General features: G+C 40.3%; 1 protein-coding gene across 7 annotated transcripts in view; it reads left to right on the forward strand.

Moving 5' to 3' along the window:
- Positions 1-25,288, forward strand: part of KCNC2 (potassium voltage-gated channel subfamily C member 2) — a 136,004-nt gene that overhangs the window by 99,714 nt on the left and 11,002 nt on the right. The gene's annotated exons all lie outside the window — the stretch shown is intronic.

The raw sequence follows: 25,288 nt of genomic DNA on the forward strand, positions 1-25,288 counted from the left end.
AATATCCTATGTTCCCATGTCAGGAGGTGCTCAGCACGTCACAGGATTGAGCTCTAAACCCCCAAATAGTAGGCTCTGATTGAGCCTAGAATATTATTATTTTTTGGTAGATGCAACATTGGAGACAGCTTTTCTAAACTGAAAAACATGCCCCATCCTCATTTTGTATTTGATTTCTTTTGGAGATGGAACCCTCGTGTTCATTTTATGCATGGGCACTCAATTTATCTTAGGGCCAGTTTTTGTGCTGGATTGGCACAGGAGTATTTCCTAAACTTTCCCCCTTACTATCACGGCAGCTGCACCTGGCAAGGGGAAACCACCGACAATCTGAAAAGCACATCAGAACAATACTGATGCAGAAAACGTGCTTGTAGCAACCAATGTTCTTAGCACTTGCCCCTTACGGTCTGTTTCAAAAGTGTGATACAACGCTTTAGCCCATGACACTCATTAAATGTTAATTGGAGTTTTATGGCTAAAATCAGATGCCACTTAAAATGTATTAGTAATACACTAATAAATATTTTGCACTTCAAGAACCTTCCATCCTAGGATATCGGAGTGCTAATAGATCATTTGGATTATCAAATTGGATTGTTTGCTTCTCTCTTGACAGGTTAATTAGCATGACATTCTATTTTGTGTGATTTTTGGATGGTTTTGATACTTTTATTTTAAGTGTGGTTCCTAGCAGAGTTTGAAAAGGCTGATACATTGTCTGCCTGTCTACCAGTTTAGCTGGTGCTTGATAAAGGAAAAAGAAAGAGAGAGCACAAAGGAGATTCTGCCTTTCGAAGTTTTAAACTAGGAACCATCCAAAATAATCCTGTGTTATGAAGCCTGAGAAATTTCAGTTGGAAACCGTACGAGAGGAAAATTTAATTACGTGACAGCTAAATAATAGACTGTATTCCGGTAGCTGCATTCGTTATAATCAACTGTATATCTTGTTTGATAGTGGTAAGGGGATAATATATTGGTTCCATTGCTTTAAGCATGTAAATAGTTCCACTGAAACCAAGTGTGTAAGTAGAGGTGGGTGGAGAGAGGCAATTCACTTTCATGGAAGATATTGATATTTTGAAATTTTGGTTTTGTTCTGATTTGTAAAATTTTCAAAATTCTCTGTGAAAGGGCATTAAGCCCAGCCCTGGGGCCGTCCATCTGTCAGGCTGTCATGGTGCCTGCTCCCCAGAAGCCAGACGGGGAGCTGGCAGAGAAACTTTGTTGAAATTGAATTGTCTCTGCAAAATGGTTTAGATTTTGATGAATCAGTAAATTCCAATGGAAAAATATTTGTTGGAATTTCTGTGACCAGCTGTCAGGGTTCCCTCCCCACTCTGAACTCTGGGGTACAGATGTGGGGACCCGCATGAAAGACCCCCTAAGCTTATTTCTACCAGCTTAGGTTAAAAACTTCCCCAAAGCACAAATTCTTCCTTGTCCTTGGATGGGTACTGCTGCCACCACCAAGTGAGTTAGACAAAGATTCAGGAAAAGGACCACTTGGAGTTCCTGTTTCCCTAAAATATCCCCCCAAGCTCCTTCACCCACTTTCCTGGGGAGGCTTGAGAATAATCTACCAACCAAATAGGTAAACCAGGTGAGCACAGACCAGACCCTTGGGATTTTAGGACACTAAAAACCAATCAGATTCTTAAAAAACAGAACTTTATTATAAAGAAAAAAAGTAAAGAAGCACCTCTGTAAAATCAGGATGGAAGGTAATTTTACAGGGTAATAAGATTTAAAACACAGAGGATTCCCCTCTAGGCAAAACTTCAAAGTTACAAAAAACAGGGATAAACCTCCCTCTTAGCACAGGGAAAATTCACAAGCTAAAACAAAAGATACTCTAACGCATTTCCTTGCTATTACTTTCTATTTCTGTAAGTTTAGATGTATTATTCAGTAGGAGCTGGATTACTTGCTTGGTCTCTCTCTTTGTCTCCAGAAAGAACACAAAAGCCCAAAACAAAAACCTTCCCCCACAGATTTGAAAGTATCTTCTCCCCTTATTGGTCCTTTTGGTCAGGTGCCAACCAGGTTATCTGAGCTTCTTAACCCTTTATAGGTAAAGGAGGGATTTTCTGCTACCCTTAGCTGTATGTTTATGACACCAGCCCTAAATGTAAGTCTTTGCAAGTCTGTGACTTGGCTGCTAATGGATGGGAGTCTGAAAATGAGACTGATTTGTTTGATTATTAATGTTGTCTTGCTATTTTCACTTGAAACTGAGGCACTTCCTTAAGAATCCCTAAAGATAAACCTGTTGTATGAGAACAGTGAAGGAACAAAATGGATTATGTTCACATTCAATAAAACAGTATCAGCTCTCCTACATGTTTTTTCATGTAGTCAGTGACTGTGAAAGTTTTTGGATTAACAGTGCAAGTTATGTAAAGCCCTTTGAGTGACCATGCAAATCTCTTCACACTACACCATGGAGTTTGAATAGCTCAGACTCCATTCCCATTCAAGTTTTAGCTTGTCTTCTGTGACTGCCAGGGCACTGCTCTGTGCCACTCTTTATGTTAGTTTAATTGATGTGGTCACTTGTCCACTAGGAACTAGATTTGGAACAGCGATTCATAAAGGATCAACCACAAACTGAACCTTTGGGCCAGCTGAAACTGTTGAACTAGGATACCCCTCCCTGCCCCCATATCCCATTCCCGATCTCTTGAGACACTCAGTGCTCCCATTAAATTGCATTACTATAGAAATTGAAGAATTAGCATGTGAATAATGGAGTGGGTTAAGTGAATTGACCAGATATTATAATTTTCAAATTGAGACAATTCCAGAGGTTTCATAATGCTCCCCACCTCCTTGTGCCTAAATATTTGTTTATATTTTTGGGATGAAGAGGATTTTGTAGCTTTCAGTGCATGCCAAGGCTCTGAAAAGCCATTGCTGAAGAAGATTTTAAAAGACAAAATTCCCACATTCATTTATGGGGACTGACCCAGACAAACCAGGATGGCATGTTACTTTGTGTCGGGCAACTACAACTGAAGAGATGTCTAAACTCTTCACAAGTGAAGATGTTCACTGAAATATGTTGTTGACCTGGAAGTGTGTGGTTTAGAAGAGCCAAGAATGGCCTGGCTAGACACAGAAGCATTGTCTGCACTTGAGCAGTTTGCTATTGTAATCCCCTCATGTCTGTAGCACACTGTGTCCCCACATGCAATGATGTGCAAGCATGCACAGTACTGTTGTAATTGGTAAGCACTGCGGCATCCACCGCCATGGCATTCTGCACCATTGCATTACCAGTGTAGACAGCAAGCTCTGGCACAGAAGGTTCAATTGATCTTCCCAGCACCATTCCATACTGAAACCCTTTCAGTGGCATCTCCGCTTGAGTTTCCATGCTCTCATGCCCCGAGAACAAGTCTTTCAGAAGTCACTCAACTATTCAAAATTCCTCACAAACCTCAATTTCATAACACAAACTCTTCCACCAGCATCTGCTTTTGAGATTGTTGAGTTCCAGTGTAAGCTTCTGAAGCCTTTTGTGCAACACAGTTCTCTTCTTTGTCTCAAAAGGGCATCCTGTGATCATGCAGCCATATGAATGAAGCAGATGCTGGAGGGCATGTATCAATCTGGGGCAATTAGGAGATCTGAGTGTAGTTGAACTTGATTCTGGAGAACACTCTCATTTCTGACTGGATGTCAGAGCATTTGGATTACTATACAGGTGTTGTGTACTGAGAACAGTACTGTGAGGAAATCAGTGGCCTGAAGGACTGGGATAAAAATGTCCTCTCTGGGGCAAGGTGGGAAACCAGCCCTTTCTATTGAGAGTTAAGGAAATTTTCAGATCTTGGGGAGCCAGCAATAATACTTGACATCACAAGACACCTGAAACTGTGCTGTTGTGGACCTAGAAGGAATTGGGTGCTCTTGTCATTCTAAACCCAGGCTGACACCAGGATCAGGGAGCACATGAGCCTTTGCCAGGGTCCCAAGACCAGATTTCCTACCAAAAACTGTATAGCTGGTTCCTGAGCTAGTTTTGGAAGAAAAGGAGGCAGTAGACTGTGAGACCTTTTATCTAAGGTAGGTTGCTTTTTATTGAATTTTTATTAATTTGTGCCTTTTCTGTGTGTTTGGGGCTGGAAAATACGTGTTCTTGATCTGCACGTGCACTATAATTCTTGTGAAATGGAGGTGTTTAGCCTTGTGTGAGGACAGAAATCCCCCTAGCTGCAGATGCTATCTCTGTAGCTGACTGGGCAGAACCTCCCACCCAGTTCAGTGGCCGGGACGCTGCCAACTTTGACAACCCCTTCTGTGACTCCCGTGACGTCCTTACCCTGCAGTAATCAGTCCCCTTGGCCATTCTTCCCCAGGAACACCCAGGAAGGTGAAACCACCCTGTTAGCCTTGCGCAGAGATTGGCTGAAGCATGTCATGTGACTGTTCTCAGATAGAGCCCATATACTGAAAAGTTTAAGAAGTCAGATACTCAGTAGTACTGGAAATTGCAAAGCTGGATATGGCCAAATGTAGCTTACACCATAGACCTAGTTTGTAAATGTTGTTTGGGTCAGTTCATGTGCTGTGGCTGGACAAAGGCAGCTCTCTAGTTGGGATTCTGCAAGAAGGAACTTTATGATAGACTATGTGTATTGAATATCACCCCCCTACTCATCCCAACTCCAAAAAACAAAAGGTGAATATTTAGGTAAGGGGTGCTATTTTGGTACTGTTACTTACCATTTTGAAACTGGGATCAAACCTAGCTATCCTCTGAGACAGAAGAATGTGAAAGTTAAGATTCCTTTGAGAGGAACAGATACAATGGTTGTTATTAAGAAGTTGCTGCAAAGCAATGCAGTGTTCATTAACATCCCTGCTAAACCTTTGTTTTTCCCTTTTCACTATCACTAGGGCAGATCCCATTGCAGGACAGGGTAGTGAGCTCTCATCCAGACTCTGAAGGGACAGAGCACCTTGCAAATCTATTGTTAAAATGGAGAATCAGGGTCTACCTCGTCTAGAGTTTCAGAACAAAATCAGAAGATAGACTGACAAATCAGATGAGAGGGAGCTGAAGAGATAGAATTTCAAGGAAGAAAAAAATCAAGATGCTTCCAAATCACCAGGACAGATACAGAGATGAAGATCCCAAACCCCTGAGGCAACATGTGATAGACTGAGAAGGCAGCAGGACTAGGCATTCCATAGGGAAGTCATGAGATAATTCTCGTTGACTGTGCTATCCATAAGTGCCTCAGCATGTCTCCACTCACACCTCTCACCCTGTATGTAGCAGGAATCTGCACCTCCCTCAGGAGCATGTCACAGAACAGCAGCACCACATTTTGGACTGCCCTGGTTTTTTCCTGTCTTCTTGCAGCTTTACCTAGTACAATCTAGTCCTGAAGATATCCGTGATCTGGAGAACATTAATCTCAAACGGACCTCATTTCCACTCCATGGAGTGCCTGCCAATGGACTATCTTATGTGTTTTGATTGCTGTCTGATATTGGTGCCGTCAGTGTGACTGGTGCAGCTGTACCCCTTCTTTTGTTGTTAAATAAAGTTTTTTTTCCCCAGCATTTCTCTCAAGCTATTCTGACACTGGAAGCTGTTATTACTGTCAATGAGATATAAACAAAGGAATTTATTCAAAATCATGAAGCACCAAATAAAATCTAGAATTCCCCAAGGCATAGTTCACTTTTCCATCACCACCATCAGCCACCATCTTTTATTGGACTGCCACATGCGTATTTCAGCAATGACAATGCTCTTACATTTATGTACAAGTAGATTAGTCTGTATCTAAGTAAAAATAGGTATGCATAACTATTCTTGCAAATAACATCCACCACCAGTAAATATACCATGCAGACATCAAATCTGATGTGGAAACAACAAATTGTGCTTTGTTCAGTCCTCTGCTCACATTATGTAATGCTCCTTTTGCTGAGTAAGTTTGTGAAGCAACTCTAATGAGCACAGCATGCCTGATACTGACAACAGTGGCAGTATCATTCTCCAAAGGTTCTCTGGGTGCATGATCAGGAGCAAGATTTTCAGTCATGTCAAGGAACACATTTATTGAACAATTTTATGACTATGCAATTTGCTATAGACACTACCCCTGAAGAACTGTGCTCTATGTGACCTCAATTTACATTGAAAATAAATATTTGTGGCCTGCATTACTGTGAGGATAACTTTGAAAATATGAACTGAGCATATTACAATGCAGTGTTGTGTTTCTAGGTCCACAGACAGCCTGAAATGATAGTTCTGAGAGATGAGAACTGTCCCAGGCATCTCAAATGACATGTTAACCCTGCAACATAAAGATGGTAATTTTAAATGTCAGTTCTATATCACTACTGTTCATTTTAGCAAGAAGAGACCAGCAAATCCAAATGCTTATACCAACCCTAAATTAACTCCCATACCTCTTCATGTACGGAACTTAAATATACTTCTTTCCCTCCACACAAAAGCGAGCAAGCAAACAAACAAACAAAACAAAAACTGTACTGATTCCATTATTCATATCCACATTTAATTTATTAGCTTCAATTTTCCAAAATAAATATATAATAACTATATGGGAAATAAAAGGAAACCAGAAAGTTGATGAAGATGTTTATTTCCCCATTGCCAGGTGGCTTAAGTGAGATGTAGACACTATGCTAACCATCGATACTGCTGGGAGACAATACCTTTCTCAAATAGTTTTAATGTTCATCTTAAATATGCTGAAATGGGAAGATCATTCTTGTTTGTCTCAGGAGATGTTTGAAGACTGAAGACTGCACAAATAAATTATGTAATGAACTGACCGATTTGATACAGGAAGTCGTTCCTTGTCTCTCCTGAGAATACCATCGGGGCAATGTATTGGTTCCCTCCAATTGTTTGCAGGCTCTTGCCCGGCAGCAATGTGCTCCTTGGACAAAGAAAGATTCAGCAAGATGATGTCTTGTGCATGACAGCACTGATATCTGTCATTACATTAATTAGTCCAATCTTGAGTATAAGGATTAGTGTCAGGCCCTTGGGCAAATTGGTGAAAAACCCTTAAGAGAAGGGCTAAGCTAAATCATGTTTTGCAATGCAGAAATAATGGGAATATATTTGAAGTGATACTGTATGGGGCTTCTTGGCTAACACTTGTAATGGTGATAGCATAGAACATAATTTATACAGCAAACATAATGTCTAATTTGAATTTTGAACTTTGGAGTATGGAGTTGTTTGCCTTTCTCTGTGTAATTACATTGCCAATTCAGCAAGAACAAGACTATTTTATCAGGGGAAAGGGTGGGGATGAGTGGATAGTAGCTATATTAGGATTTAAAAGTTGCCTATTGTCAAGGTTCCTTCCCCACTCTGAACTGTAGGGTACAGATGTGGGGACCTGCATGAAAACCCCCCTAAGCTTATTTTTACCAGCTTAGGTTAAAACTTCCCCAAAGTACAAACTATTTTACGTTTTGTCCCTGGACTTTATTGCTGCCAGCCCCAAGCGTCTAAAAAATACAACAGGAAAGAACCCACTTGGAAACATCTTTCCCCCCCACAAAATCCTCCCAAACCCTACACCCTGTTTCCTGGGGAAGGCTTGATAAAAATCCTCACCAATTTGCATAGGTGAACACAGACCCAAACCCTTGGATCTTAAGAACAATGAAAAAGCAATCAGGTTCTTAAAAGAATAATTTTAATAGAAGAAAAAGTAAAAGAATCACCTCTGTAAAATCAGGATGGTAAATACCTTACAGGGTAATCCCATTCAAAACATAGAGAATCCCTCTAGGCAAAACCTTAAGTTACAAAAAGACACAAAAACAGGACTATACATTCCATTCAGCACAACTTATTTTATCAGCCATTTAAACAAAACAGAATCTAACGCATATCTAACTAGATTGCTTATTAACCCTTTACAGGAGTTCTGACCTGCATTCCTGCTCTGGTCCCGGCAAAAACAACACACAGACTGAGAGAACCCTTTGTTCCCCCCTTTGTTTTTCCCCCCTCCAGCTTTGAAAGTATCTTGTCTCCTCATTGGTCATTTTGGTCAGGTGAAAGGGTTTTTCCTCTGGCCAGGAGGGATTTAAAGGTGTTTACCCTTCCGTTTATATTTATGACACCTATTATAGATTTTAACCTTCTCTTTAAAGGAAAGCATGAGAACATAAGAACGGCCATTGGGTCAGACCAATGGTCCATTTAGTCCAGTATCCTGTCTTCTGACAATGACCAATGCCAGGTGCTCTGTACTATGAACAGCTGGTCAATTAATGAGTGTTATAAAGTAAAAAGGTACACCCAGCGCCTGACCCACCCACCACTGGGCGCTAGGCAAAACCCCCTTGAGTCTGTCCCCAAGGCTCCCTGCCATCCTTCTCCTGGCTGGCTCCCCCATGTGGGCACTCACTTCAGCTGCCTGCACTTGTAACAGGTCTATGAGACTGTCCCTGAGATGAGTCCTGTGGGCAGAGCAGAGAGAATGGGCTGCTGGAAGCAGGACAAGTCCAGACAGGCCCCCGGGAAAGGAACTCTGGTGCAGCAAGGAGGAGCAGCACTAGCCACCCCACTGCTCACTCAGGTTTGTCCCTGCAGCCCCTCTGGCATGAAGGGGGAGCAGGATAATTGGAGCGAGTGACATTGTGATCCAGTGGATAGGGTCGTAGAGCCACTCATGTTGGGCCCCTCATGAACTGGGGCCTAGGCACACCTAAATCCTTAGCTGAAGAGGAGCTACTTTAATTTTATTAGACAGTGGATTTGTTTAATTAAGTATTGCATTCCCCCTATGAGCCAGACTCTGTACATTGGAAAAAATCCGAGTCTTATAAAGGTGGTGCTAATGCTTCATAGAACAGCAGAGAAGGAAAGGTGCTTACTTGTCCTGTGGATGGCGCCTGAATGGAATGTGTCCAATCTGTGTAAGTAGCAATTTGATAGGTTTACTTGAATATCTTGACAAATTTATGTTGCCATACCACATCACATCAATGCTGGTCTGAAGTATTATTGGGAGTGGGGGCTGGACCTCTGCCTCATTCAGTGCACAGGATGAATCTGCTCTGGGAATAAATTATGGTTGTGTAGAGGAGAGTGTTGTGTGTAGGACTCGTGCCTCATTTGTTGCAGAAGTTGGAAGCTGTGTAGTGAATGAATCAGCAGATGCCAGAATAGAAAGGGTAGGCTCATGGTTAAGGCACTTGAATGCTACCCTGGAGAACTGGATTCTATCCCTACCATGGGTTTCCTATTTGATGCTAAGCAAGTCACTTTTCACAGAAGGACACTAACTGTTTGTGCATCCTTTTCTGGGTATCTGACTTGAGAACCTGGGTATGATTTGTAGAAGTGCTGAGGACTCACAGCTGCAAGTGAAGTCAATGGGAGCTTTGCTTTGAACATATAAAGCATTAATAAGAATTTGGAAAGATAGGGTCCTAGCTATCTCAAATTAGGCATCAAAAATTAGTGGACACTGTTAACCTTAATCTCTTTGTGCCTCAATTCCCCATCTGTAAAATGGGTATAATACTGTGAGCCCATCTCACATAATAATGGGGACAATACCATGCCCTCACCTCATATATAAAAATAAATGAATGTTTGTGAAGCACTCAGATACTACAGTGATGAGCACCACAGAAAATAAACATGACCAAATGAATAATTCTGACTTCAGAGCAGGGTTTGAATAGTGTACACTAAATAAGACATGGGGGTCACACATTGAACAATGAGGAGAAAACAAAATATTGAATGGCTTTTCAGTTAGTGAGCGCCATCCCTTCTGTGCACGAATGAGCCAGGGGTCCTGTGGAAAATATGTGATCATGTAATTAAAGATTTCATCAAAATACATATACAGAAGAGGGCCAATTTATGGTTGTACAGGCAACCTTAATTCCCGCACTTTCTCGCTTTGGATTGCTTCCCTTTGCAACCTTAATTATGTTCTTGTAATGTAGGTTTTCTTGTGTGTAATTAAATATAAATTACAAAAGCATGTGCTGAAATAATACTATTTGGTCCCTTGGTATTTGAGAGTGCCAATATTAAAATCCCACTTTCATGCATCCAGACTGGTCTTTCTAGGTAGGAAAGCATAGTCAAGTCTCCATGTCTGTTCAGTCCTTGGTATCTCTGCTAACTGCCAGAAAGGTGCCAATTAATGTAAACTGTGGTATATCTCTGTGATGTGGACACTAAGAACTAACTGAAGCCACTAGGCTATTGTTGGAGGGTGATAACTTCCAGTCAGATTTATGCTTTATTTGATCTAGAAACATACAGGTTGAAGGCTCTATACAAATCCCTTGATTTTGTCTTATCTAAACTGGTGGCCTTTGTATCAATACTTACAGTGTGAATGTCACCACATTGTGTGTGTTTGGGGTGGGGAGTAATGAGATGCAGATGAGCAACCATCCTCACAAATTCTTGTAACAAAGGCTAAGAAACATTTGGTAACTAATCCCATTGTATTACGATTACATGGAGGTTAACAGAGAGAAGGAAGGTTTCCACTGCAACCAGAGAGGGTGCCATTAAAATTCTTATCTGATGGAAAATGCCCAAGTCCCAAATGTTTTTCTTAACAAAGCTCTATATTTACTTGTCAGATTCAAAACCCGGTTTTCAGTCTCAGAACTAGAGAGAAAGAAGATACAAGTGAACTTGAGTAGCTCGAATGATGTAGAGATGGTATGATTCAAATTATGTTTGTAACTTTCATTTTAATGACCATAAGACTTATGTACTAGACAAATAGAAATGTAGTAGAAGCCTTCTTCTCCATACATATTTCTCTCTTTACACCATGTATGCACCTGGTTGTGAAAGTTTATGAGAAATAAACATTATGCTGAACATTTGCTCCAGTTTTGATCCATTGATCCAAATAAAGTGTTGCCATAATCCATCATGTGGAGAACTATATTGTGTGTAAAATATCATAGGTTGTCAGGTCCCAGAGCCTAAACTCTGGCATACTGATCAGAAGAGAGTGTAGTCTAGGACAAGGAAATTAAGTATGCAAAAAAGCTAACAATACAGCATGTGGATTTGGGATTGGCTGAGATGGGTGGCTTCAAGTTGAAAGATAAACAGTAATTAGCTTTCTTCCTCAGACCTGCAGTGGGTTCTGTCTGACGTACTCTTCCTCAGAAGTAAGAAACCTTTGAGTCTCTAATATCAGAACTTGAAACCCAGAAGCCAGAGAGAGAGAAGAACGCCTCTCTTTCTTTTTCTCTCTCATCTTCTACTGTCAATGCAGAAACAGTGTGCACTGCATTTTGTGGTTGTTAGAAATGCTATTTTAGCAGAAATATGTACAGCAGTATGTAATGAATGATAATGGTTTGCTTATCAGTCCGTGTAGCCATGCATACATTTTTCAATAATGTGAGGTCAAAGTGAACCTTACTACTGATACCTTTTGAAATGGTGACTGCTAGAGTGGAAATGCTAAGTCTAGCCAAACAAATAAAAACTAGTGAGTTGCCAGGTTAGCCACAGCTCAGCCAAACTACAACTAAAATAAGACCTATGGATTTAAATGAAAAGGGAAGCCGCTGAAGGCAACAGAAAATGATCAATAAAAGAGCTTTTTAATTAGAGGATCCTTAAGACCTGTGACTAGCCTCTAATTTTATGATTTAGGTAGGTTGCTACATACTTGGTTCTGTACTGGGCTAACAACGTAACTGAAGAAAGTCAGGTAATTTCAGTTTGTCTGAATGTGAAAGCACTATGAGCATTTGGAAAGCTTTCTTAAAAAAAGAATTAGATCATATTCCCATATAGGAATCAAATACAATAGATATATCAGACTGTTCTTGGCAGCAAATAAATCTTGCTTCCTCTCGCGTGATTCTGAAAGGCCCTGAAGGCAACTGGTGTGATTTTACAGTGTGGAGATGGAAAACTAAACAAAGCATCCTCATTCTTTATGCACCACAGAGCACAACATCTTGGAGGTTACTTGGATGCTAGTGCAGAAGAGTGTTTTGCTGGCAGGTGGGGGAGAGAGAAAGAGACATGGGAAAAACACCAGCATATGTATATTTTCATAGATCTGCCAGTCAGACCCCTTTCTCATGTAGGTGTATGTAGGGGACAGCAGCTACAGTAGTAACTGCAGAGTGTTCCACTATTACTTTATGGCTTAGGAGGAATGATGTCACCCCATCTGCCATGAACCCCATCGACTTTTCTAGTACGCACTTGAGAGAGAGAGAGAATTCCCAGTGCCTCATAAAATAGCAGCTGATCAGTGACTGAGTGAGTAGCTAGTACAGCAGCACCATAAATTCTAGCATGCTATATTACTGTGCACCCTCTACATAGATCTCAACTATAACACCACTAACGGGAAAATGTATCTTGTTTTTCATTTAATTTGTGTCTGTGCATAGAATGGTAACAGCAAAAGTTTTACAATTATGTTGAGTGCTAAATTATGTTTATTTTAGAGAGAGAGAGAGAACTCTATCAATGATTGCTAAAAGGAAGCCATTACTCACGTTATGAAAAATAGAAGTTTGGCAAGAACTCTACAAAGCCTGGTTTGACATTAATCTTGGAGCGGTAATGCAATTTCATCGGCAGGGGGCTTTGGCTTGGCTGGTGGGGGGAAAAAGTGGAGTGGCACCTTTAGGAATTCCCCCCTCCTTTGGGGATTGGGAGGGCAGGAAACATTACCTGAGCTGGTTGGCAGGCTGGTGGCAGAGGGTGGGGCTCAGAAAAGCTATTGGCTTCTGGCACACCAGACGAGGGTATACAAACAGCCACCCTTGCAACCTGAGCCTTCTCTATGCCAAAAAGTTAGGTAGCTAAATTTATATGTGGGCACCTAAACAAAAGTGGCCTGATATTCAGTCAACGTGAGCGACCAAGTGTTTAGACTATTTGAAAATCAGGCCACTTTATTTATGTGCCTAAATATTGATTTAGGCGCCTAGATTTAGGGTTGACATTTTTGGCCAATGTGTTCACTAGCTCATTTCAATTCTTTTCCAAAGAAAGCATTTCTGTGAGTAAAGCCTTGATTGTTTCAAGTAAATACAAAAGGGGGTGTGACCAGGGCTGGAAAAAAGTAATTTCTAAATGAGTGAATACTTGCAAGAATATTTATTTATTTTGCAACATTTGCCCGGCTGCCCTGCTTACAAAGCTACTGTGTGCACTGAGGGCTCAATTCTGCAAGGGGCGGAATGCTCTTGGAAGTGCTGAGCACGTGGTGATGAGTGCCCTCCATGCTCACTGAATGAAGGAACATTCAGCACTTTGCAGGAGTGTTGAAGGGTTGGATTATAAATACGCAAATCCTATCTGTGTAAGGCAAGAATATTGGGTATGTTATCAAGCAAACCTTAAAGAGTATTTTCTTTAAGAAACTCTTTCCGCGCCCCCTAATTTTCCTATAAGGCTACCAAGGCTGGTAAGGAAGATTTTTTAATTATTTTCATTCTAGATGTGTAGTTTTACTGCCAGATTTATGTATCATTTCAAATAATGTATAACTGAATATATTTCTTTGGAAAGAGACTTTTGTTTTCTTTTAAGTCAGCACTGAGTCAGCTAGAAAACATTAAATGTTGTTTTCCAAATGTTGTTGAATATTAAAGATTCAACACCTGGCTTTTTCTGTAGTCAGTGCATCAAAGGTAAATCTTGTAAGGCCTGCAGTTGAACTAAAGTGAACTGACTGAACCTTAAGAACTTCCAGGGAGTCCTCCTGTTCGAACGTATACATTACACAGTAGGGGGATTTGCAGGAGGAAGTGATGGGAGTCAGACCCAGAGTAATTTATACTTGGGCAAAATGCAGAAGTTTTTCTGGAAGGATATTGAGAAGTTGGCAAAGATTTTACCCAGCATTAAACAATCAAACAAATAAGAAAGCTGACCAGAGTTAACGGTAATATAGGGCCTCATCCAATGCCCATTGAATTCACTTTGTCCTACCCATCCTTTAAAAAACAAATAGTCTGAAGAAGTAACAAATTTCAAGGTAGTATAGAGAAGAAACATATCTTGTGAGTAGAGTATGGGACTGAGAGTCAGCAGTTTGAGGTTCAATTTCCAGCTCTGTTACTGATTTACTATTTGACCTTGGCCAAATCACTTAGGCCAAATTTTTTAAAACATGGCCACTAATTTTAAAAGTGTCCAAATGAGGCACTTAGGAATTGATTTTTCACTTGAAGTCAATGGGAGTTGCAGGTACACAACACATCTCAAAATCAGACCATAGATGTCTCAAGTTGGGTAAAAAAAAATAGTGGTTTATTTTGAAAATGTTTTAAACTCTGTGAGTGTCAGTTCCCTATCTTCAAAGTGGGGATAATTACCATTACCTGCCTCTGTTGGCATCTTAACTGTTTAGGTAAGCACTTTCAGCATGTGAAGTGATATATAAATGCTAAATGTTTTTACTAATGATGTTTTAAAATGTGAGATCCTTGGGTGGAAGTGCAAAAAATTGTTGTTTTTAATAAAGTGACTTTGCCCCTGCAGACGCTCTAAATCTGTGTTCTACTTTTGGCGTTGACTTAATCAGAATTACATGGTTTATGAGCAGGATATGTGGCTATATTTTAAATCACTATTTAAGGGAAATAATCTTTGGATTGCTATAGGATCTCTCTCACTTGAAATTATCATTGACAGGGTACATCATTGTGAATCACACATTTATAATAAAAAGTGCTGCTGAGGAGCAATACTTTGTCTAAATACGTCAAAGCACTTAAGTGATAACTAAATAAACCCCATAACAACTCTGTGAGGCAGGTCAGAGGTAGCAACCAGCCACCACTGAAACATAGCACCTATTTAATAGCACAGCAGCACACAACAATTTAGGGCTGGAAACTGTGAATATTGTGTCCAATTGAAACTGCGGGGGACTTTAAGTGAGTACAATAATTATTGCATGATTTGGATTTAAGCCAGGGCAACACAGTTAAAACCTCCTTTTATGAGCAGCACAATGGGTATTGCTGACTGAAAATTTTCTATTGAAATTTAATGGAAAATGCCTTCTTGACCAAAGTGAAAGTGTTCATGGAAAATTAGCATTTAATTAGACATTCTGAATTTTTTGACAAACAAAGAGTTAACACAAAAAATTCAAAATATTTTGAAACTGTTTTGTTTCAGTAGGAACAGGCTTCTTTCTCACTTTTTTAAAACCTTTATCCCCCAGTAGAAAAAAATATGAGTTGTGTTTTTTGTCCCGCTGGCTGAAACAAGGATGGGGGAAAAAGAAGAGAGAGAGAGAGAGAGAGAATGCTTTTGAACATTTTCCAAAATCCTGTTTTGAAAAATTTTGTCAAGCTCCCCCCACAAAAGTCTAGAATCATTTTAAAAATTGAAAAAAAACCCCCCAAATATAATTCTCCTTTTTCATGAATATACTTATCTTTTTTCATCAAGCTTTAGCCAGGAGATTTTACAGGTCAAGGGCCAGATGTAAAAAAATGAAGTCAATGGAGCTGTGCTGATTTACCACAAGTGAGCATTTTGTCCTACAAGCAGACAGGATCTCAGCTGCATAGACCCCCCTGAAACATACTGCCTCCCTAAGATCACAAGGGAGCAATAATTCAGTAATAACTTAGATAAAAGTGATGTCTTTAAACAAATCCAAGGAATGCAGAAAGTAGAGTTGTGAGCTACGTTAGCAATCAAGATCACAATTGAAGTACCACTATCATTTATTTGTAGGCTGGGATACAGGTTGGTTTGCTGATCTCATCCACTACAGAAAAATGGACTAGAAACCATTTGTGCTAACTTCATCTGACACCGGATACTTACCCATGCAAACAGAAATGGGTGTTTCATTTTAGAGGCTCATTGACTTCAGAATGAAAACAGATGAAATTAGACAGAGCAGCAACATCACACTTGATAAGTAACTGGAGAGAGATAAGAGTGTGTGAAAATATCCTATATTTTCCAAACCAATCCCTTCCATGACAAATGTTGTAAAAAAGTTGACAGGCTCCATTTCAGTATGTAGCCTCAGCTTACATGGTCCTTTGTTGAGGAAAAAAAGTGTTAAATATAAAATGGAAAGGAAGATTTTTCAGTGAGAATATGTTCTTTCCTGCCATGAACATAATTTTCATTTGCTGTAAAGTGGCTACCAAAAGATTCTGATTATTATTACAATAGCACTGACAACAGCTAAAGGTCCCACCTAGAGTTGGGGCCCCATTGTGCTAGGTGCTGTACAGACACAGAGTAAATGATTCCCTGCCCCCAAAAGCTTATAGTTTAATTAAGAAAAGACACAACAAATGGGCATAGCAAACAATCAGGAGTGGGGGAGGTGGCTGAAATCACGTTCGTCCTTGCCCGGTGACATGGAGAATGCCGTGTGTGTGTAACTTCTGAATTTACAGTAATGTAAATGGGGGTTACAAGGTTATCTATGAACCTGTCACTAATACTAGAGACATATCACAGCTATGTCCTGTCCTCCTTTGCCGTGTGATGCTCACACAGCAGATAGCAGAACAGCGTACTCAGCCTTTTTGGAAGGTGATTTGAATGCCCCTGTCAAGGTTCCTTCCCGACTCTGAACTGTAGGGTACAGATGTGGGGACCTGCATGAAAACCCCCCTAAGCTTATTTTTACCAGCTTAGGTTAAAACTTCCCCAAGGTACAAGCTATTTTACCTTTTTCCCTTGGACTTTATTGCTGCCACCTCCAAGCATCTAACAAATATATAACAGGGAAAGAGCCCGCTTGGAAACGTCTTTCCCCCCCAAAAAATCCTCCCAAACCCTACACCCTGTTTCCTGGGGAAGGCTTGATAAAAGTCCTCACCAATTTGCATAGGTGAACACAGACCCAAACCCTTGGATCTTAAGAAGAATGAAAAAAGCAATCAGGTTCTTAAAAGAAGAATGTTAATAGAAGAAAAAGTAAAAGAATCACCTCTGTAAAATCAGGATGGTAACCAGATTCAAAACATAGAGAATCCTTCTAGGCAAAACCTTAAGTTACAAAAAGGCACAAAAATGGGAATATACATTCCATTCAGCACAACTTATTTTATCAGCCATTTAAACAAAACAGAATCTAACTAGATTGCTTATTAAGCCTTTACAGGAGTTCTGACCTGCATTCCTACTCCGGTCCCGGCAAAAGCAACACACAGACAGAGAGAACCTTTGTTTCTCCCCCCCTCCAGCTTTGAAAGTACCTTGTCTCTTCATTGGTCATTTTGGTCAGGTGCCAGTGAGGTTATCCTAGCTTCTTAACCCTTTACAGGTGAAAAGGTTTTTCCTCTGGCCAGGAGGGATTTAAAGGTGTTTACCCTTCCCTTTATATTTACCTTCTTGCATTTTCTTCTGTAGGGAAACTGTAGCTTCCTTGTGAAAACTGAAGGTACCACCTGAGTGGCTATCCCAGTCTCTGGACAAACACAAGCACATACAGACTGTGTGGCGTGCCTCATGACCCAAGCCATTTCCCTGATCATAGACTAGCTGTTCTCTCTGGCATCCAATGGAATTTCCAAAGGTTTATTAGTGAAAAATAATCTTGGAGGTAAACATGAACCAGAGGTGTTCAAGTTACTAAAAAACAGGGAGGTTGTGGAAAAATTCCAAGTTCTTTCAGTATTTTGACAGTGACACTCATACTTGGGCCTTTCAGTGTGAACATATTACAAATTATAATAATAAATAGCATGCAATATAGTCTTGTCTGTTACTAAACCCCCTTGTTGTCTGGCATATTATTTTTATAAAGAATCCTCATTCTTGAGCTGAAGAAAGTACTCTTACTGAAACTGGGTACTTTAGTAGGTGCTAATTATTTGCTAATTTGATTACTAGTGGATGCTGATCAGTGCTGAATGCTAATTTGTTCCTTATTTTGTCACAGGGATTCTGTCTCTAAGTTCTTAACAAGCTCACTTTGGGCTAGGCTGGAAATAATTTACTGTTCTTGTCTTTTAAGAAAAAAATTGCACACTGTTGCAGTGTATATAACAAACAGAAGTGGAGTACCTAAAATAAGGGTGCGCAAATTTTGGAGGCCCATAAAATAGAGCAGAGTAGGATAAAGATTAGGATAGGCAAGGGCAGAGTTGCAGAACTCTGGATCAAGCTTTTGGCCACCATTGGCTTAATTAGTGATACAATCCATGTCAATATTACAGAAAAGTTGTAGCAGCTGATGAGGTGAGTTCATTTGAAGAGTGCCCTATGCTTTCAATCATCCTGGCCAGGTGGTGTTACTAGTATCATCACACATGAGTAAGGGCAATGGTGCTGGAACAATTTATATAGTGGAGGTGCTGAGAGCCATTGAACCAAACTATAAACCCTGTATATGGTGGAAACCACTTCAAGCCAGGGAGTGCAGTAGCACCCCTGGTTCCAGCATCTATGAGTAAGGGAGGTTTGTGTGTGGATGGGGGTTGATTTAAGAAGAACAATTGAGCTATAATAGGTGGTAACTTTGTAGTTAAGACAAGGACAGAAAGCCTGCCTGATAAGAATCAGGAAGGCTGTATAGCATTGTTGTGTCTTAGTTTTTCAATTAGAAGTCAGAATAGTTGATCAGTATCCATGCTGGTTCTTTAAGGTAAAGCCTCATTGTAGATCTTCAGATTCAGAGAGTTTGGTAATTGAAGGGTTGGGTGTAATAATGCAATTTAACTGATTGGGGAAATGGAGGCAATAATAATAAGCTGCAAGTCTCTGATATAAATTAACACAATGAATTGAATATAATTGTCAGGTCACATTACAAAATTAAACTAGTTTTCTAGAGTAAAATTGATTTCCCCTATTAGTCCTGCATACAGCATTTTCTCAACAGCAAAAAAAAGCTTTTCAGATTACCGAAGAAAGAGCATGTAGTTTTGCACCAGTGCAATTTGAAATTAATGATTGATTTACTAAATGAACAAAATTGTGTTACAATGATATTAAGGTCTGGCTTAAACTAATAGGGTGGAGAGATTCCAAGTTAAGGCTGCCACTCTCCTTAACTTACCCCATTGTACTTAAATTCTTCACAGAGTTTCTAGTGGTTTGTGAGGCAATATACTGTTGTCACAGCTTCACTTATCTGTACTACTTGGACCCAGGACCTAAGTTTCCTTTTCTAGTAGACTGAACATAAGAATGGCCATACTGGGTCAGACCAAAGGTCCATCCAGCCCAGTATCCTGTCTGCTGACCGTGGCAAATGCCAGGTGCCCCAGAGGGAGTGAACCTAACAAGTAATGATCAAGTGATCTCTCTCCTGCCATTCATGTCCACCCTCTGACAAACAGAGGCTAGGGACACCATTCCTTGCCCATTCTGGCTAATAGCCATTAATGGACTTAACCTCCATGAATTTATCCAGTTCTCTTTTAAACCCTGTTATAGTCCTAGCCTTCACAACCTCCTCAGGCAAGGAGTTCCACAGGTTGACTGTTCACTGAGGTGAACAAGAACTTCCTTTTACTTGTTTTAAACCTGCTGCCCATTAATTTCATTTGATGGCCCCTAGTTCTTATATTATGGGAACAAGTAAATAACTTTTCCTTGTTCACTTTCTCCACACCACTCATGATTTTATGTACCTCTATCATATCCCCCGCTTAGTCTTCTCTTTTCCAAGCTGAAAAGTCCTAGCCTCTTTAATCTCTCCTCATATGGGACCCGTTCCAAACCCCTAATCATTTTAGTTTGGAGCCATTTCAGCCTTTTCTGAACCTTTTCTAATGCCAGTATATCTTTTTTTGAGATGAGGGGACCACATCTGTACGCAGTATTCAAGATGTGGGCGTACCATGGATTTATATGAGGGCAATAAGATATTCTCCATCTTATTCTCTATCCCTTTTTTAATGATTCCTAACATCCCGTTTGCTTTTTTGACTGCCACTGCACACTGCGTGGACGTCTTCAGAGAACTATCCACGATGACTCCAAGATCTTTCTCCTGATTAGTTGCAGCTAAATTAGCCCCCATCATATTGTATATATAGTTGGGGTGGGGGGGGGGGGTAATGGGTGCCTATAGAAGAAAATGCTTCAAATATTGGGACTGTCCGTATAAAATAGGGACATCTGGTCACCCTAGCCAGAGTGGGGAATTAGCCTTGACAGTACCTATCTGCATCTTTATTGAAATTTTGGCCCCAGACTTCAGAAACCTACAAGCCTTCTCCAGCTTCAAAAAATCTGCCCCTCACTGTTTACTTTGGAGGAAATCCAGACTTTCTGCAAGTGTCGGCACCCAAGACTAACAAACAAATTGTCACCATGGTTTAGGCCCTGATTCAGAAAAGCACTTAAGCACATTCCTTATTCAGCGTACCATGTACCATGAAATCAAGTGCTAATATACCCCTGAAATATTAAAATTAAAAGAAACCCCAACACATCAAACAAAAAGCCTAGCCCCTTTCAACTATAACAGGGACGTCTCCAAAAAACACCTTTTCATTCTGCCCATTGCACTGGATATGATGATGACCCATTTATTTCTCCCTCTAGCTGCTTACCTCAAATTTAGTTTTCATGGGCTCCCACCCAGGGAAGCTCTACATTTTGCTTCAGTATAATGGTGGGAGAGAATCACGGATTGAGAGACATCATACATTTAAGTCCTTAACAATCCGTGGTGAGTGTTGTGGAATCACAAAAAGATATTTAACGGTATTTTATCTGTTCCTCTGTCGCCAGTAGTTCACTGGTATTTTGATTTCCATTTGAGGCATTTGTCTTGGATTTGTAATTTTGATAACAGGATTAGTGGCCCATGAGTGTTAAAGCTGGGTAGTACTTCTGTAAGAGGGGGTTTGTGTAATGTCTGAAAGAGCATTGTGGATTTTATACTGATGATTTTTTATTACTTTGTGCCTTTTGTGATAACAGCAAGATTGTTAGCGGTCTGCAATGTGAAATAATTAAAATGCAAGTCAAAAATGTGTCTAGTGCAAGAGAGACAAATTTTTATGGTTTTAAGGTATTATAAACTACAGGATTTCCTTGTAGTCTACCTATCTACTTCTACATCTTGTTTCCATCTCTATAGCATGTGGGTGCCTCCCAAGTATTTAAATAGCAATAATAACAACCACTCTCTTGTTCTTCCTTCTCAGCCTATAAGAAAAATATCTTGCTAAGTTTATAAATTTACTGTTAGCACAGAGTGAGGAGAACTGGGGTGTGACATGTTGCTAAGCTGGTAGGAAACTGCATTTTGTACTAGTTTGAGCTTTTTCAGGGCATGTAGCGTCTTTCATAGATAGGATGAGCTGCAATAATCAAGTCTAGAGGTCAAGATGGATGGATCACCATGACTAGCTTTGTGTCTGATAGAAGGGAAAAAATTCAGTTGTCTGGCTGGTCACAGTTGCAAATGTGTGTCTTTTGCTGCTATGGCTACTGGGCATCCACTAACACTGAGGAGATCAAAAGACCCCAAGATACAGGCTGGCAACAGACTGAGGGCAATGCCATTGACAGTGGGGGCTGTTATAGAGGAGCCAAGTACTTCAAAGAGTTTTCCGTTGCCGACCGGCATCATCTCAGTTTGTCTGGGTTCATCCTTCGCCAGCTGTTTTTCATCCAGGGGATGATTTCAGCTGGGCATTAAGAAAAGTGGGATTTCATTCTGGTTACATTTCATGGAAAGGAGATGAATGGCTGAGGGTCAGCCATGCGTTGCTGCCCTTTCAGCCTGTGTTGTCTCACCAGCTCTCTGAAGGGTTTCACCTAAAATTGAAAACTGCAGAGGAGAAGATTGAGCATGTGGGACACTGTAGATGAACAACCTCCAAAGCCTTCATACAGTTAAATCTGAGAAGGAGGACCCAAGCTATTTCTTTTTCTCAACCTACAGTGTTTATCTGTGTGTCTGATCATTCTGATCTTTGCCGTAGTTTCAACCAATTTGCCTGGTATTGAAGTTACTGGTCTATAATTGCCAGGATTTCCTCTGGTGCCTTTTACAAAAATTGGTGTTACATTAGCTTTCCTCCAGACACCTGCTACAGAGTCTGACTGAAGTGATAGATCACATACCACAGGCAGTAGTTCTGCAATTTCATATTTGAGTTTCTTCAGAACTCTTGGGTGAATGCCATCTAGTCCTGATGATGTTTTATTACGGTTTGAGGTATTCAGAACAAACTGATAAATTTATCTGGGACAGTTCTCCAGATTTGTCACCTAAAAAGAATGGCTCAGGTTTGGGAATCTCTCTCACATCCTCTGCAGTGAAGACTGATGCAAAGAAGTCATTTAGCTTCTCTGCAACGGCTTTGTCTTCCTTGAGTGCTCCTTTAGCATCTTGATCATCCAGTGGCCCCACTGATTGTTTGGCAGGCTTCTTGCTTCTGGTGTACTTAAAAATGTTTTGCTGTCAGTTTTTGTGTCTTTAGGTAGTTGCTCCTCAAATTCTTTCTTGTCCTGCCTGCCTTATACTTTTATTTTTGACTTTCCAGAGTTTATGCTCCTTCTTATTTTCCTCAGTTGGATTTGACTTCAAATATTTTAAAGATGTCTTTTTGTCTCTAACTGCTTCTTTTACTCTGTTGTTTAGCCATGGTGACATTTTTTTTGTTCCTCTTACTGTTTTGTTTGTTTTTAATTTAGGATATACATTTAGTTGAGCCTCCATTGTGTTGTTTTTAAATATTCTCTGTGAAGTTTGCAGGCATTTAACCTGTGTGAGTGTTCCTTTTAATTTCCATTTAACTAGTTTCCACATTTTTGTGTAGTTCCTCTTTTTGAAGTTAAATGCTACTGTGGCAGGTTTCTTTGTCATGTTTCCCCCCACAATAATGTTAAATTTAATTACATTATGGTCATTATTATGGAGTGGTTCAGATATGACCTGTCTCAACTCAGTCTGGTGTATGATCCCACTCTTCCCTTGAGGGGTGGCCAAATAGTAAGCTCTCCCCTGGTTGAAGTCTAAGTTATATCTGTCTTTTGTAGTCTTTGTTTATGCTGGCCCTTTTGGTTTTCTATATTAAGCATTCAATAAAACATGTATATATGATCTAGCATGATTTTCCTACAGTCACCACTCATTCTCTCCTTTCTGTCCCTCTTCCCCCCCCCCCCTTTTCTCTGTATTTTGGTTCTAAAGATTCCCCTATCTCAGCTGGTCAAGCCCAGTCCAAGCTATAATTTAAATGAGACAGGGAGCCTGAGCAGATGTTGTTGCTAAAAGTTCTGTGAAAATCGCTGTAGAAACCTCTATAACCACAAAATTAGGCATGCTTCAGAATAGATTGTAAACTGATTTTTTTTCTTCTGATCATACTAAACTACTTGTAAAAGATTGATCCTCCTCTACTCTCTCCTCTTTTAGAGTGGATAGCAAGCATAATTTCTCTTTAAAGATAATATTGGGTCCTTGCCATTTGAAATGAATGGAAATATATACTTTTAAAAATGTAACCTACAATAGAATGCACAGTCCCCACCCCCACTTTAAAAGAATGTTAAGGTTACAAAGTCAAACACTCCAGGGTTAGGGAATGTCCAAGTTAAGGCTGCCTGGGCAATTAATTTGCCTTTCTTGTGCATATACATTACAATACCATGTTTAATTACATGATCACATAATAATTTTTCCACAAGACCATTCCCACGAACTCCCCTGGCTCTTCATCTGATCTCAATTTCTTTTACAGTTCCCATTCCCATGCCCCAACCTCCTTCCCAGTTTCCCCACCCTGCTTCCTGTCTCCTTGCCTAATCAATCCCAATATCCCCTACGCCCCAGCTTCCAATCCTACTTTCTCCTCCAAGCTTCTTGTTCCAATCTACTCCCTCAGCTCCCTTTTCCCTATTGTCTCCATTGCATTCAAGTCAGGGTGTTTTCTCCTCCTCATGGCCTGGGGGCCAGAAAAGGACCATATTGAGAGTACAGGAGAGACAGCTTCTCTGCTCTCACTTTCTGGTGCATAGTGCCACAGTGGTCCACAGCAGCCAGGAGAAGCAATTGTAGGAACAGCCCTGCTCAGGCACTGCAGCCTGAGGCTGGAGCATACTCAGTATAGAGGGAATTTTTGGAAAATTCTCTGCCAAATGCGAACAAATCTTTACTGAGCCTGTAAGAATTGATATTTTTAGAGGCTTATAACTTGGTCAAATTTGGGCAGTTTTTCACAGGAACAGCGAAAGGAACATCCCTGACACCAGGGCAATTCTCTTGCCAATTTCAAGTTTCCATTCCAAAGAATGGAGGTACTACAGGTTTTCAATGAAAAGGTTGTATGGATTTTTGTAACATGGTCTAAACAACATATTTTCCCATAATCTTGCTTTTGGAAATGGCTGACTCTTTTTTTGGTGAAACTTTCCAAAAATATTCAACCCAAGGCAGATAATCAACATGGGAAATTTCAGCCTGAATGGTTAAAATTTGGCAAAGTTACAGACAAGTGAAAATAGAGTCTAACAATGGGAAGTACTGGACAATCATATCTAGAGAGAGCTATCAGCTCTCTGTATAACACATTAGAACATTTTCTCTAATGGATGACCTGCATCGATGAATTGACTGTTTACATCTAATATTTTTGGTTCAAGAAATGTTGATGACTTCTTCAGAGGATATAGCCAGTATTCTTAGCAGCCAATATTCTTAGCAGAATTTCATGAACCACAGTCTCAAACCCCCTTTGGATCAGCTCAACCTGTCAGACCTCTTTCAGAGATTGAGAACCGTGGGGGTGGAGGTATCTTTGACATTGGAACTTTGATATCCACACTCAGCAGGCAGGACTCTAGTTTTCAAGGCATAATGTAACTTTTTCTTATGAATCATGGTTATCCTGATGCCCTTGATGAACAGGTCCCCAGCCACCATATTTTTGTTCATCATGCAGTGTAAGGGGTGGCTATCACTCTCCACCTCGGGGATTGCGTCAGTTTAATGTTTCATGTGTCATTGTATGTGAATCACTTTGGGGGCCTTTGTAATTAATTATGCCATACAGTGTAAAAGTACAATGTAAAATGTATGATTGATGATTGCTTATTCGGAGAGCCCTACCAAATTCATGGTCCATTTTGGTCAATTTCACGGTCATAGTAAATTTCATGATTTCAGCTATTTAAATCTGAAATTTCATGATGTTGTAATTGTAGGGGTCCTGACCCAAAAAGGAACGTTGTGTGTGTGTGGGGGGGGGGCGGAGGGTGTCGCAAGGTTATTGTAGGGGGGTTGTGGTACTGCTACCCTTACTTTTGTGCAGCTCCTAGTTGTGACGCTGCCTT

The sequence above is a fragment of the Eretmochelys imbricata genome, chromosome 1, assembly GCF_965152235.1.
Source record: "Eretmochelys imbricata isolate rEreImb1 chromosome 1, rEreImb1.hap1, whole genome shotgun sequence".
Lineage (NCBI taxonomy): Eukaryota > Metazoa > Chordata > Testudines > Cheloniidae > Eretmochelys > Eretmochelys imbricata.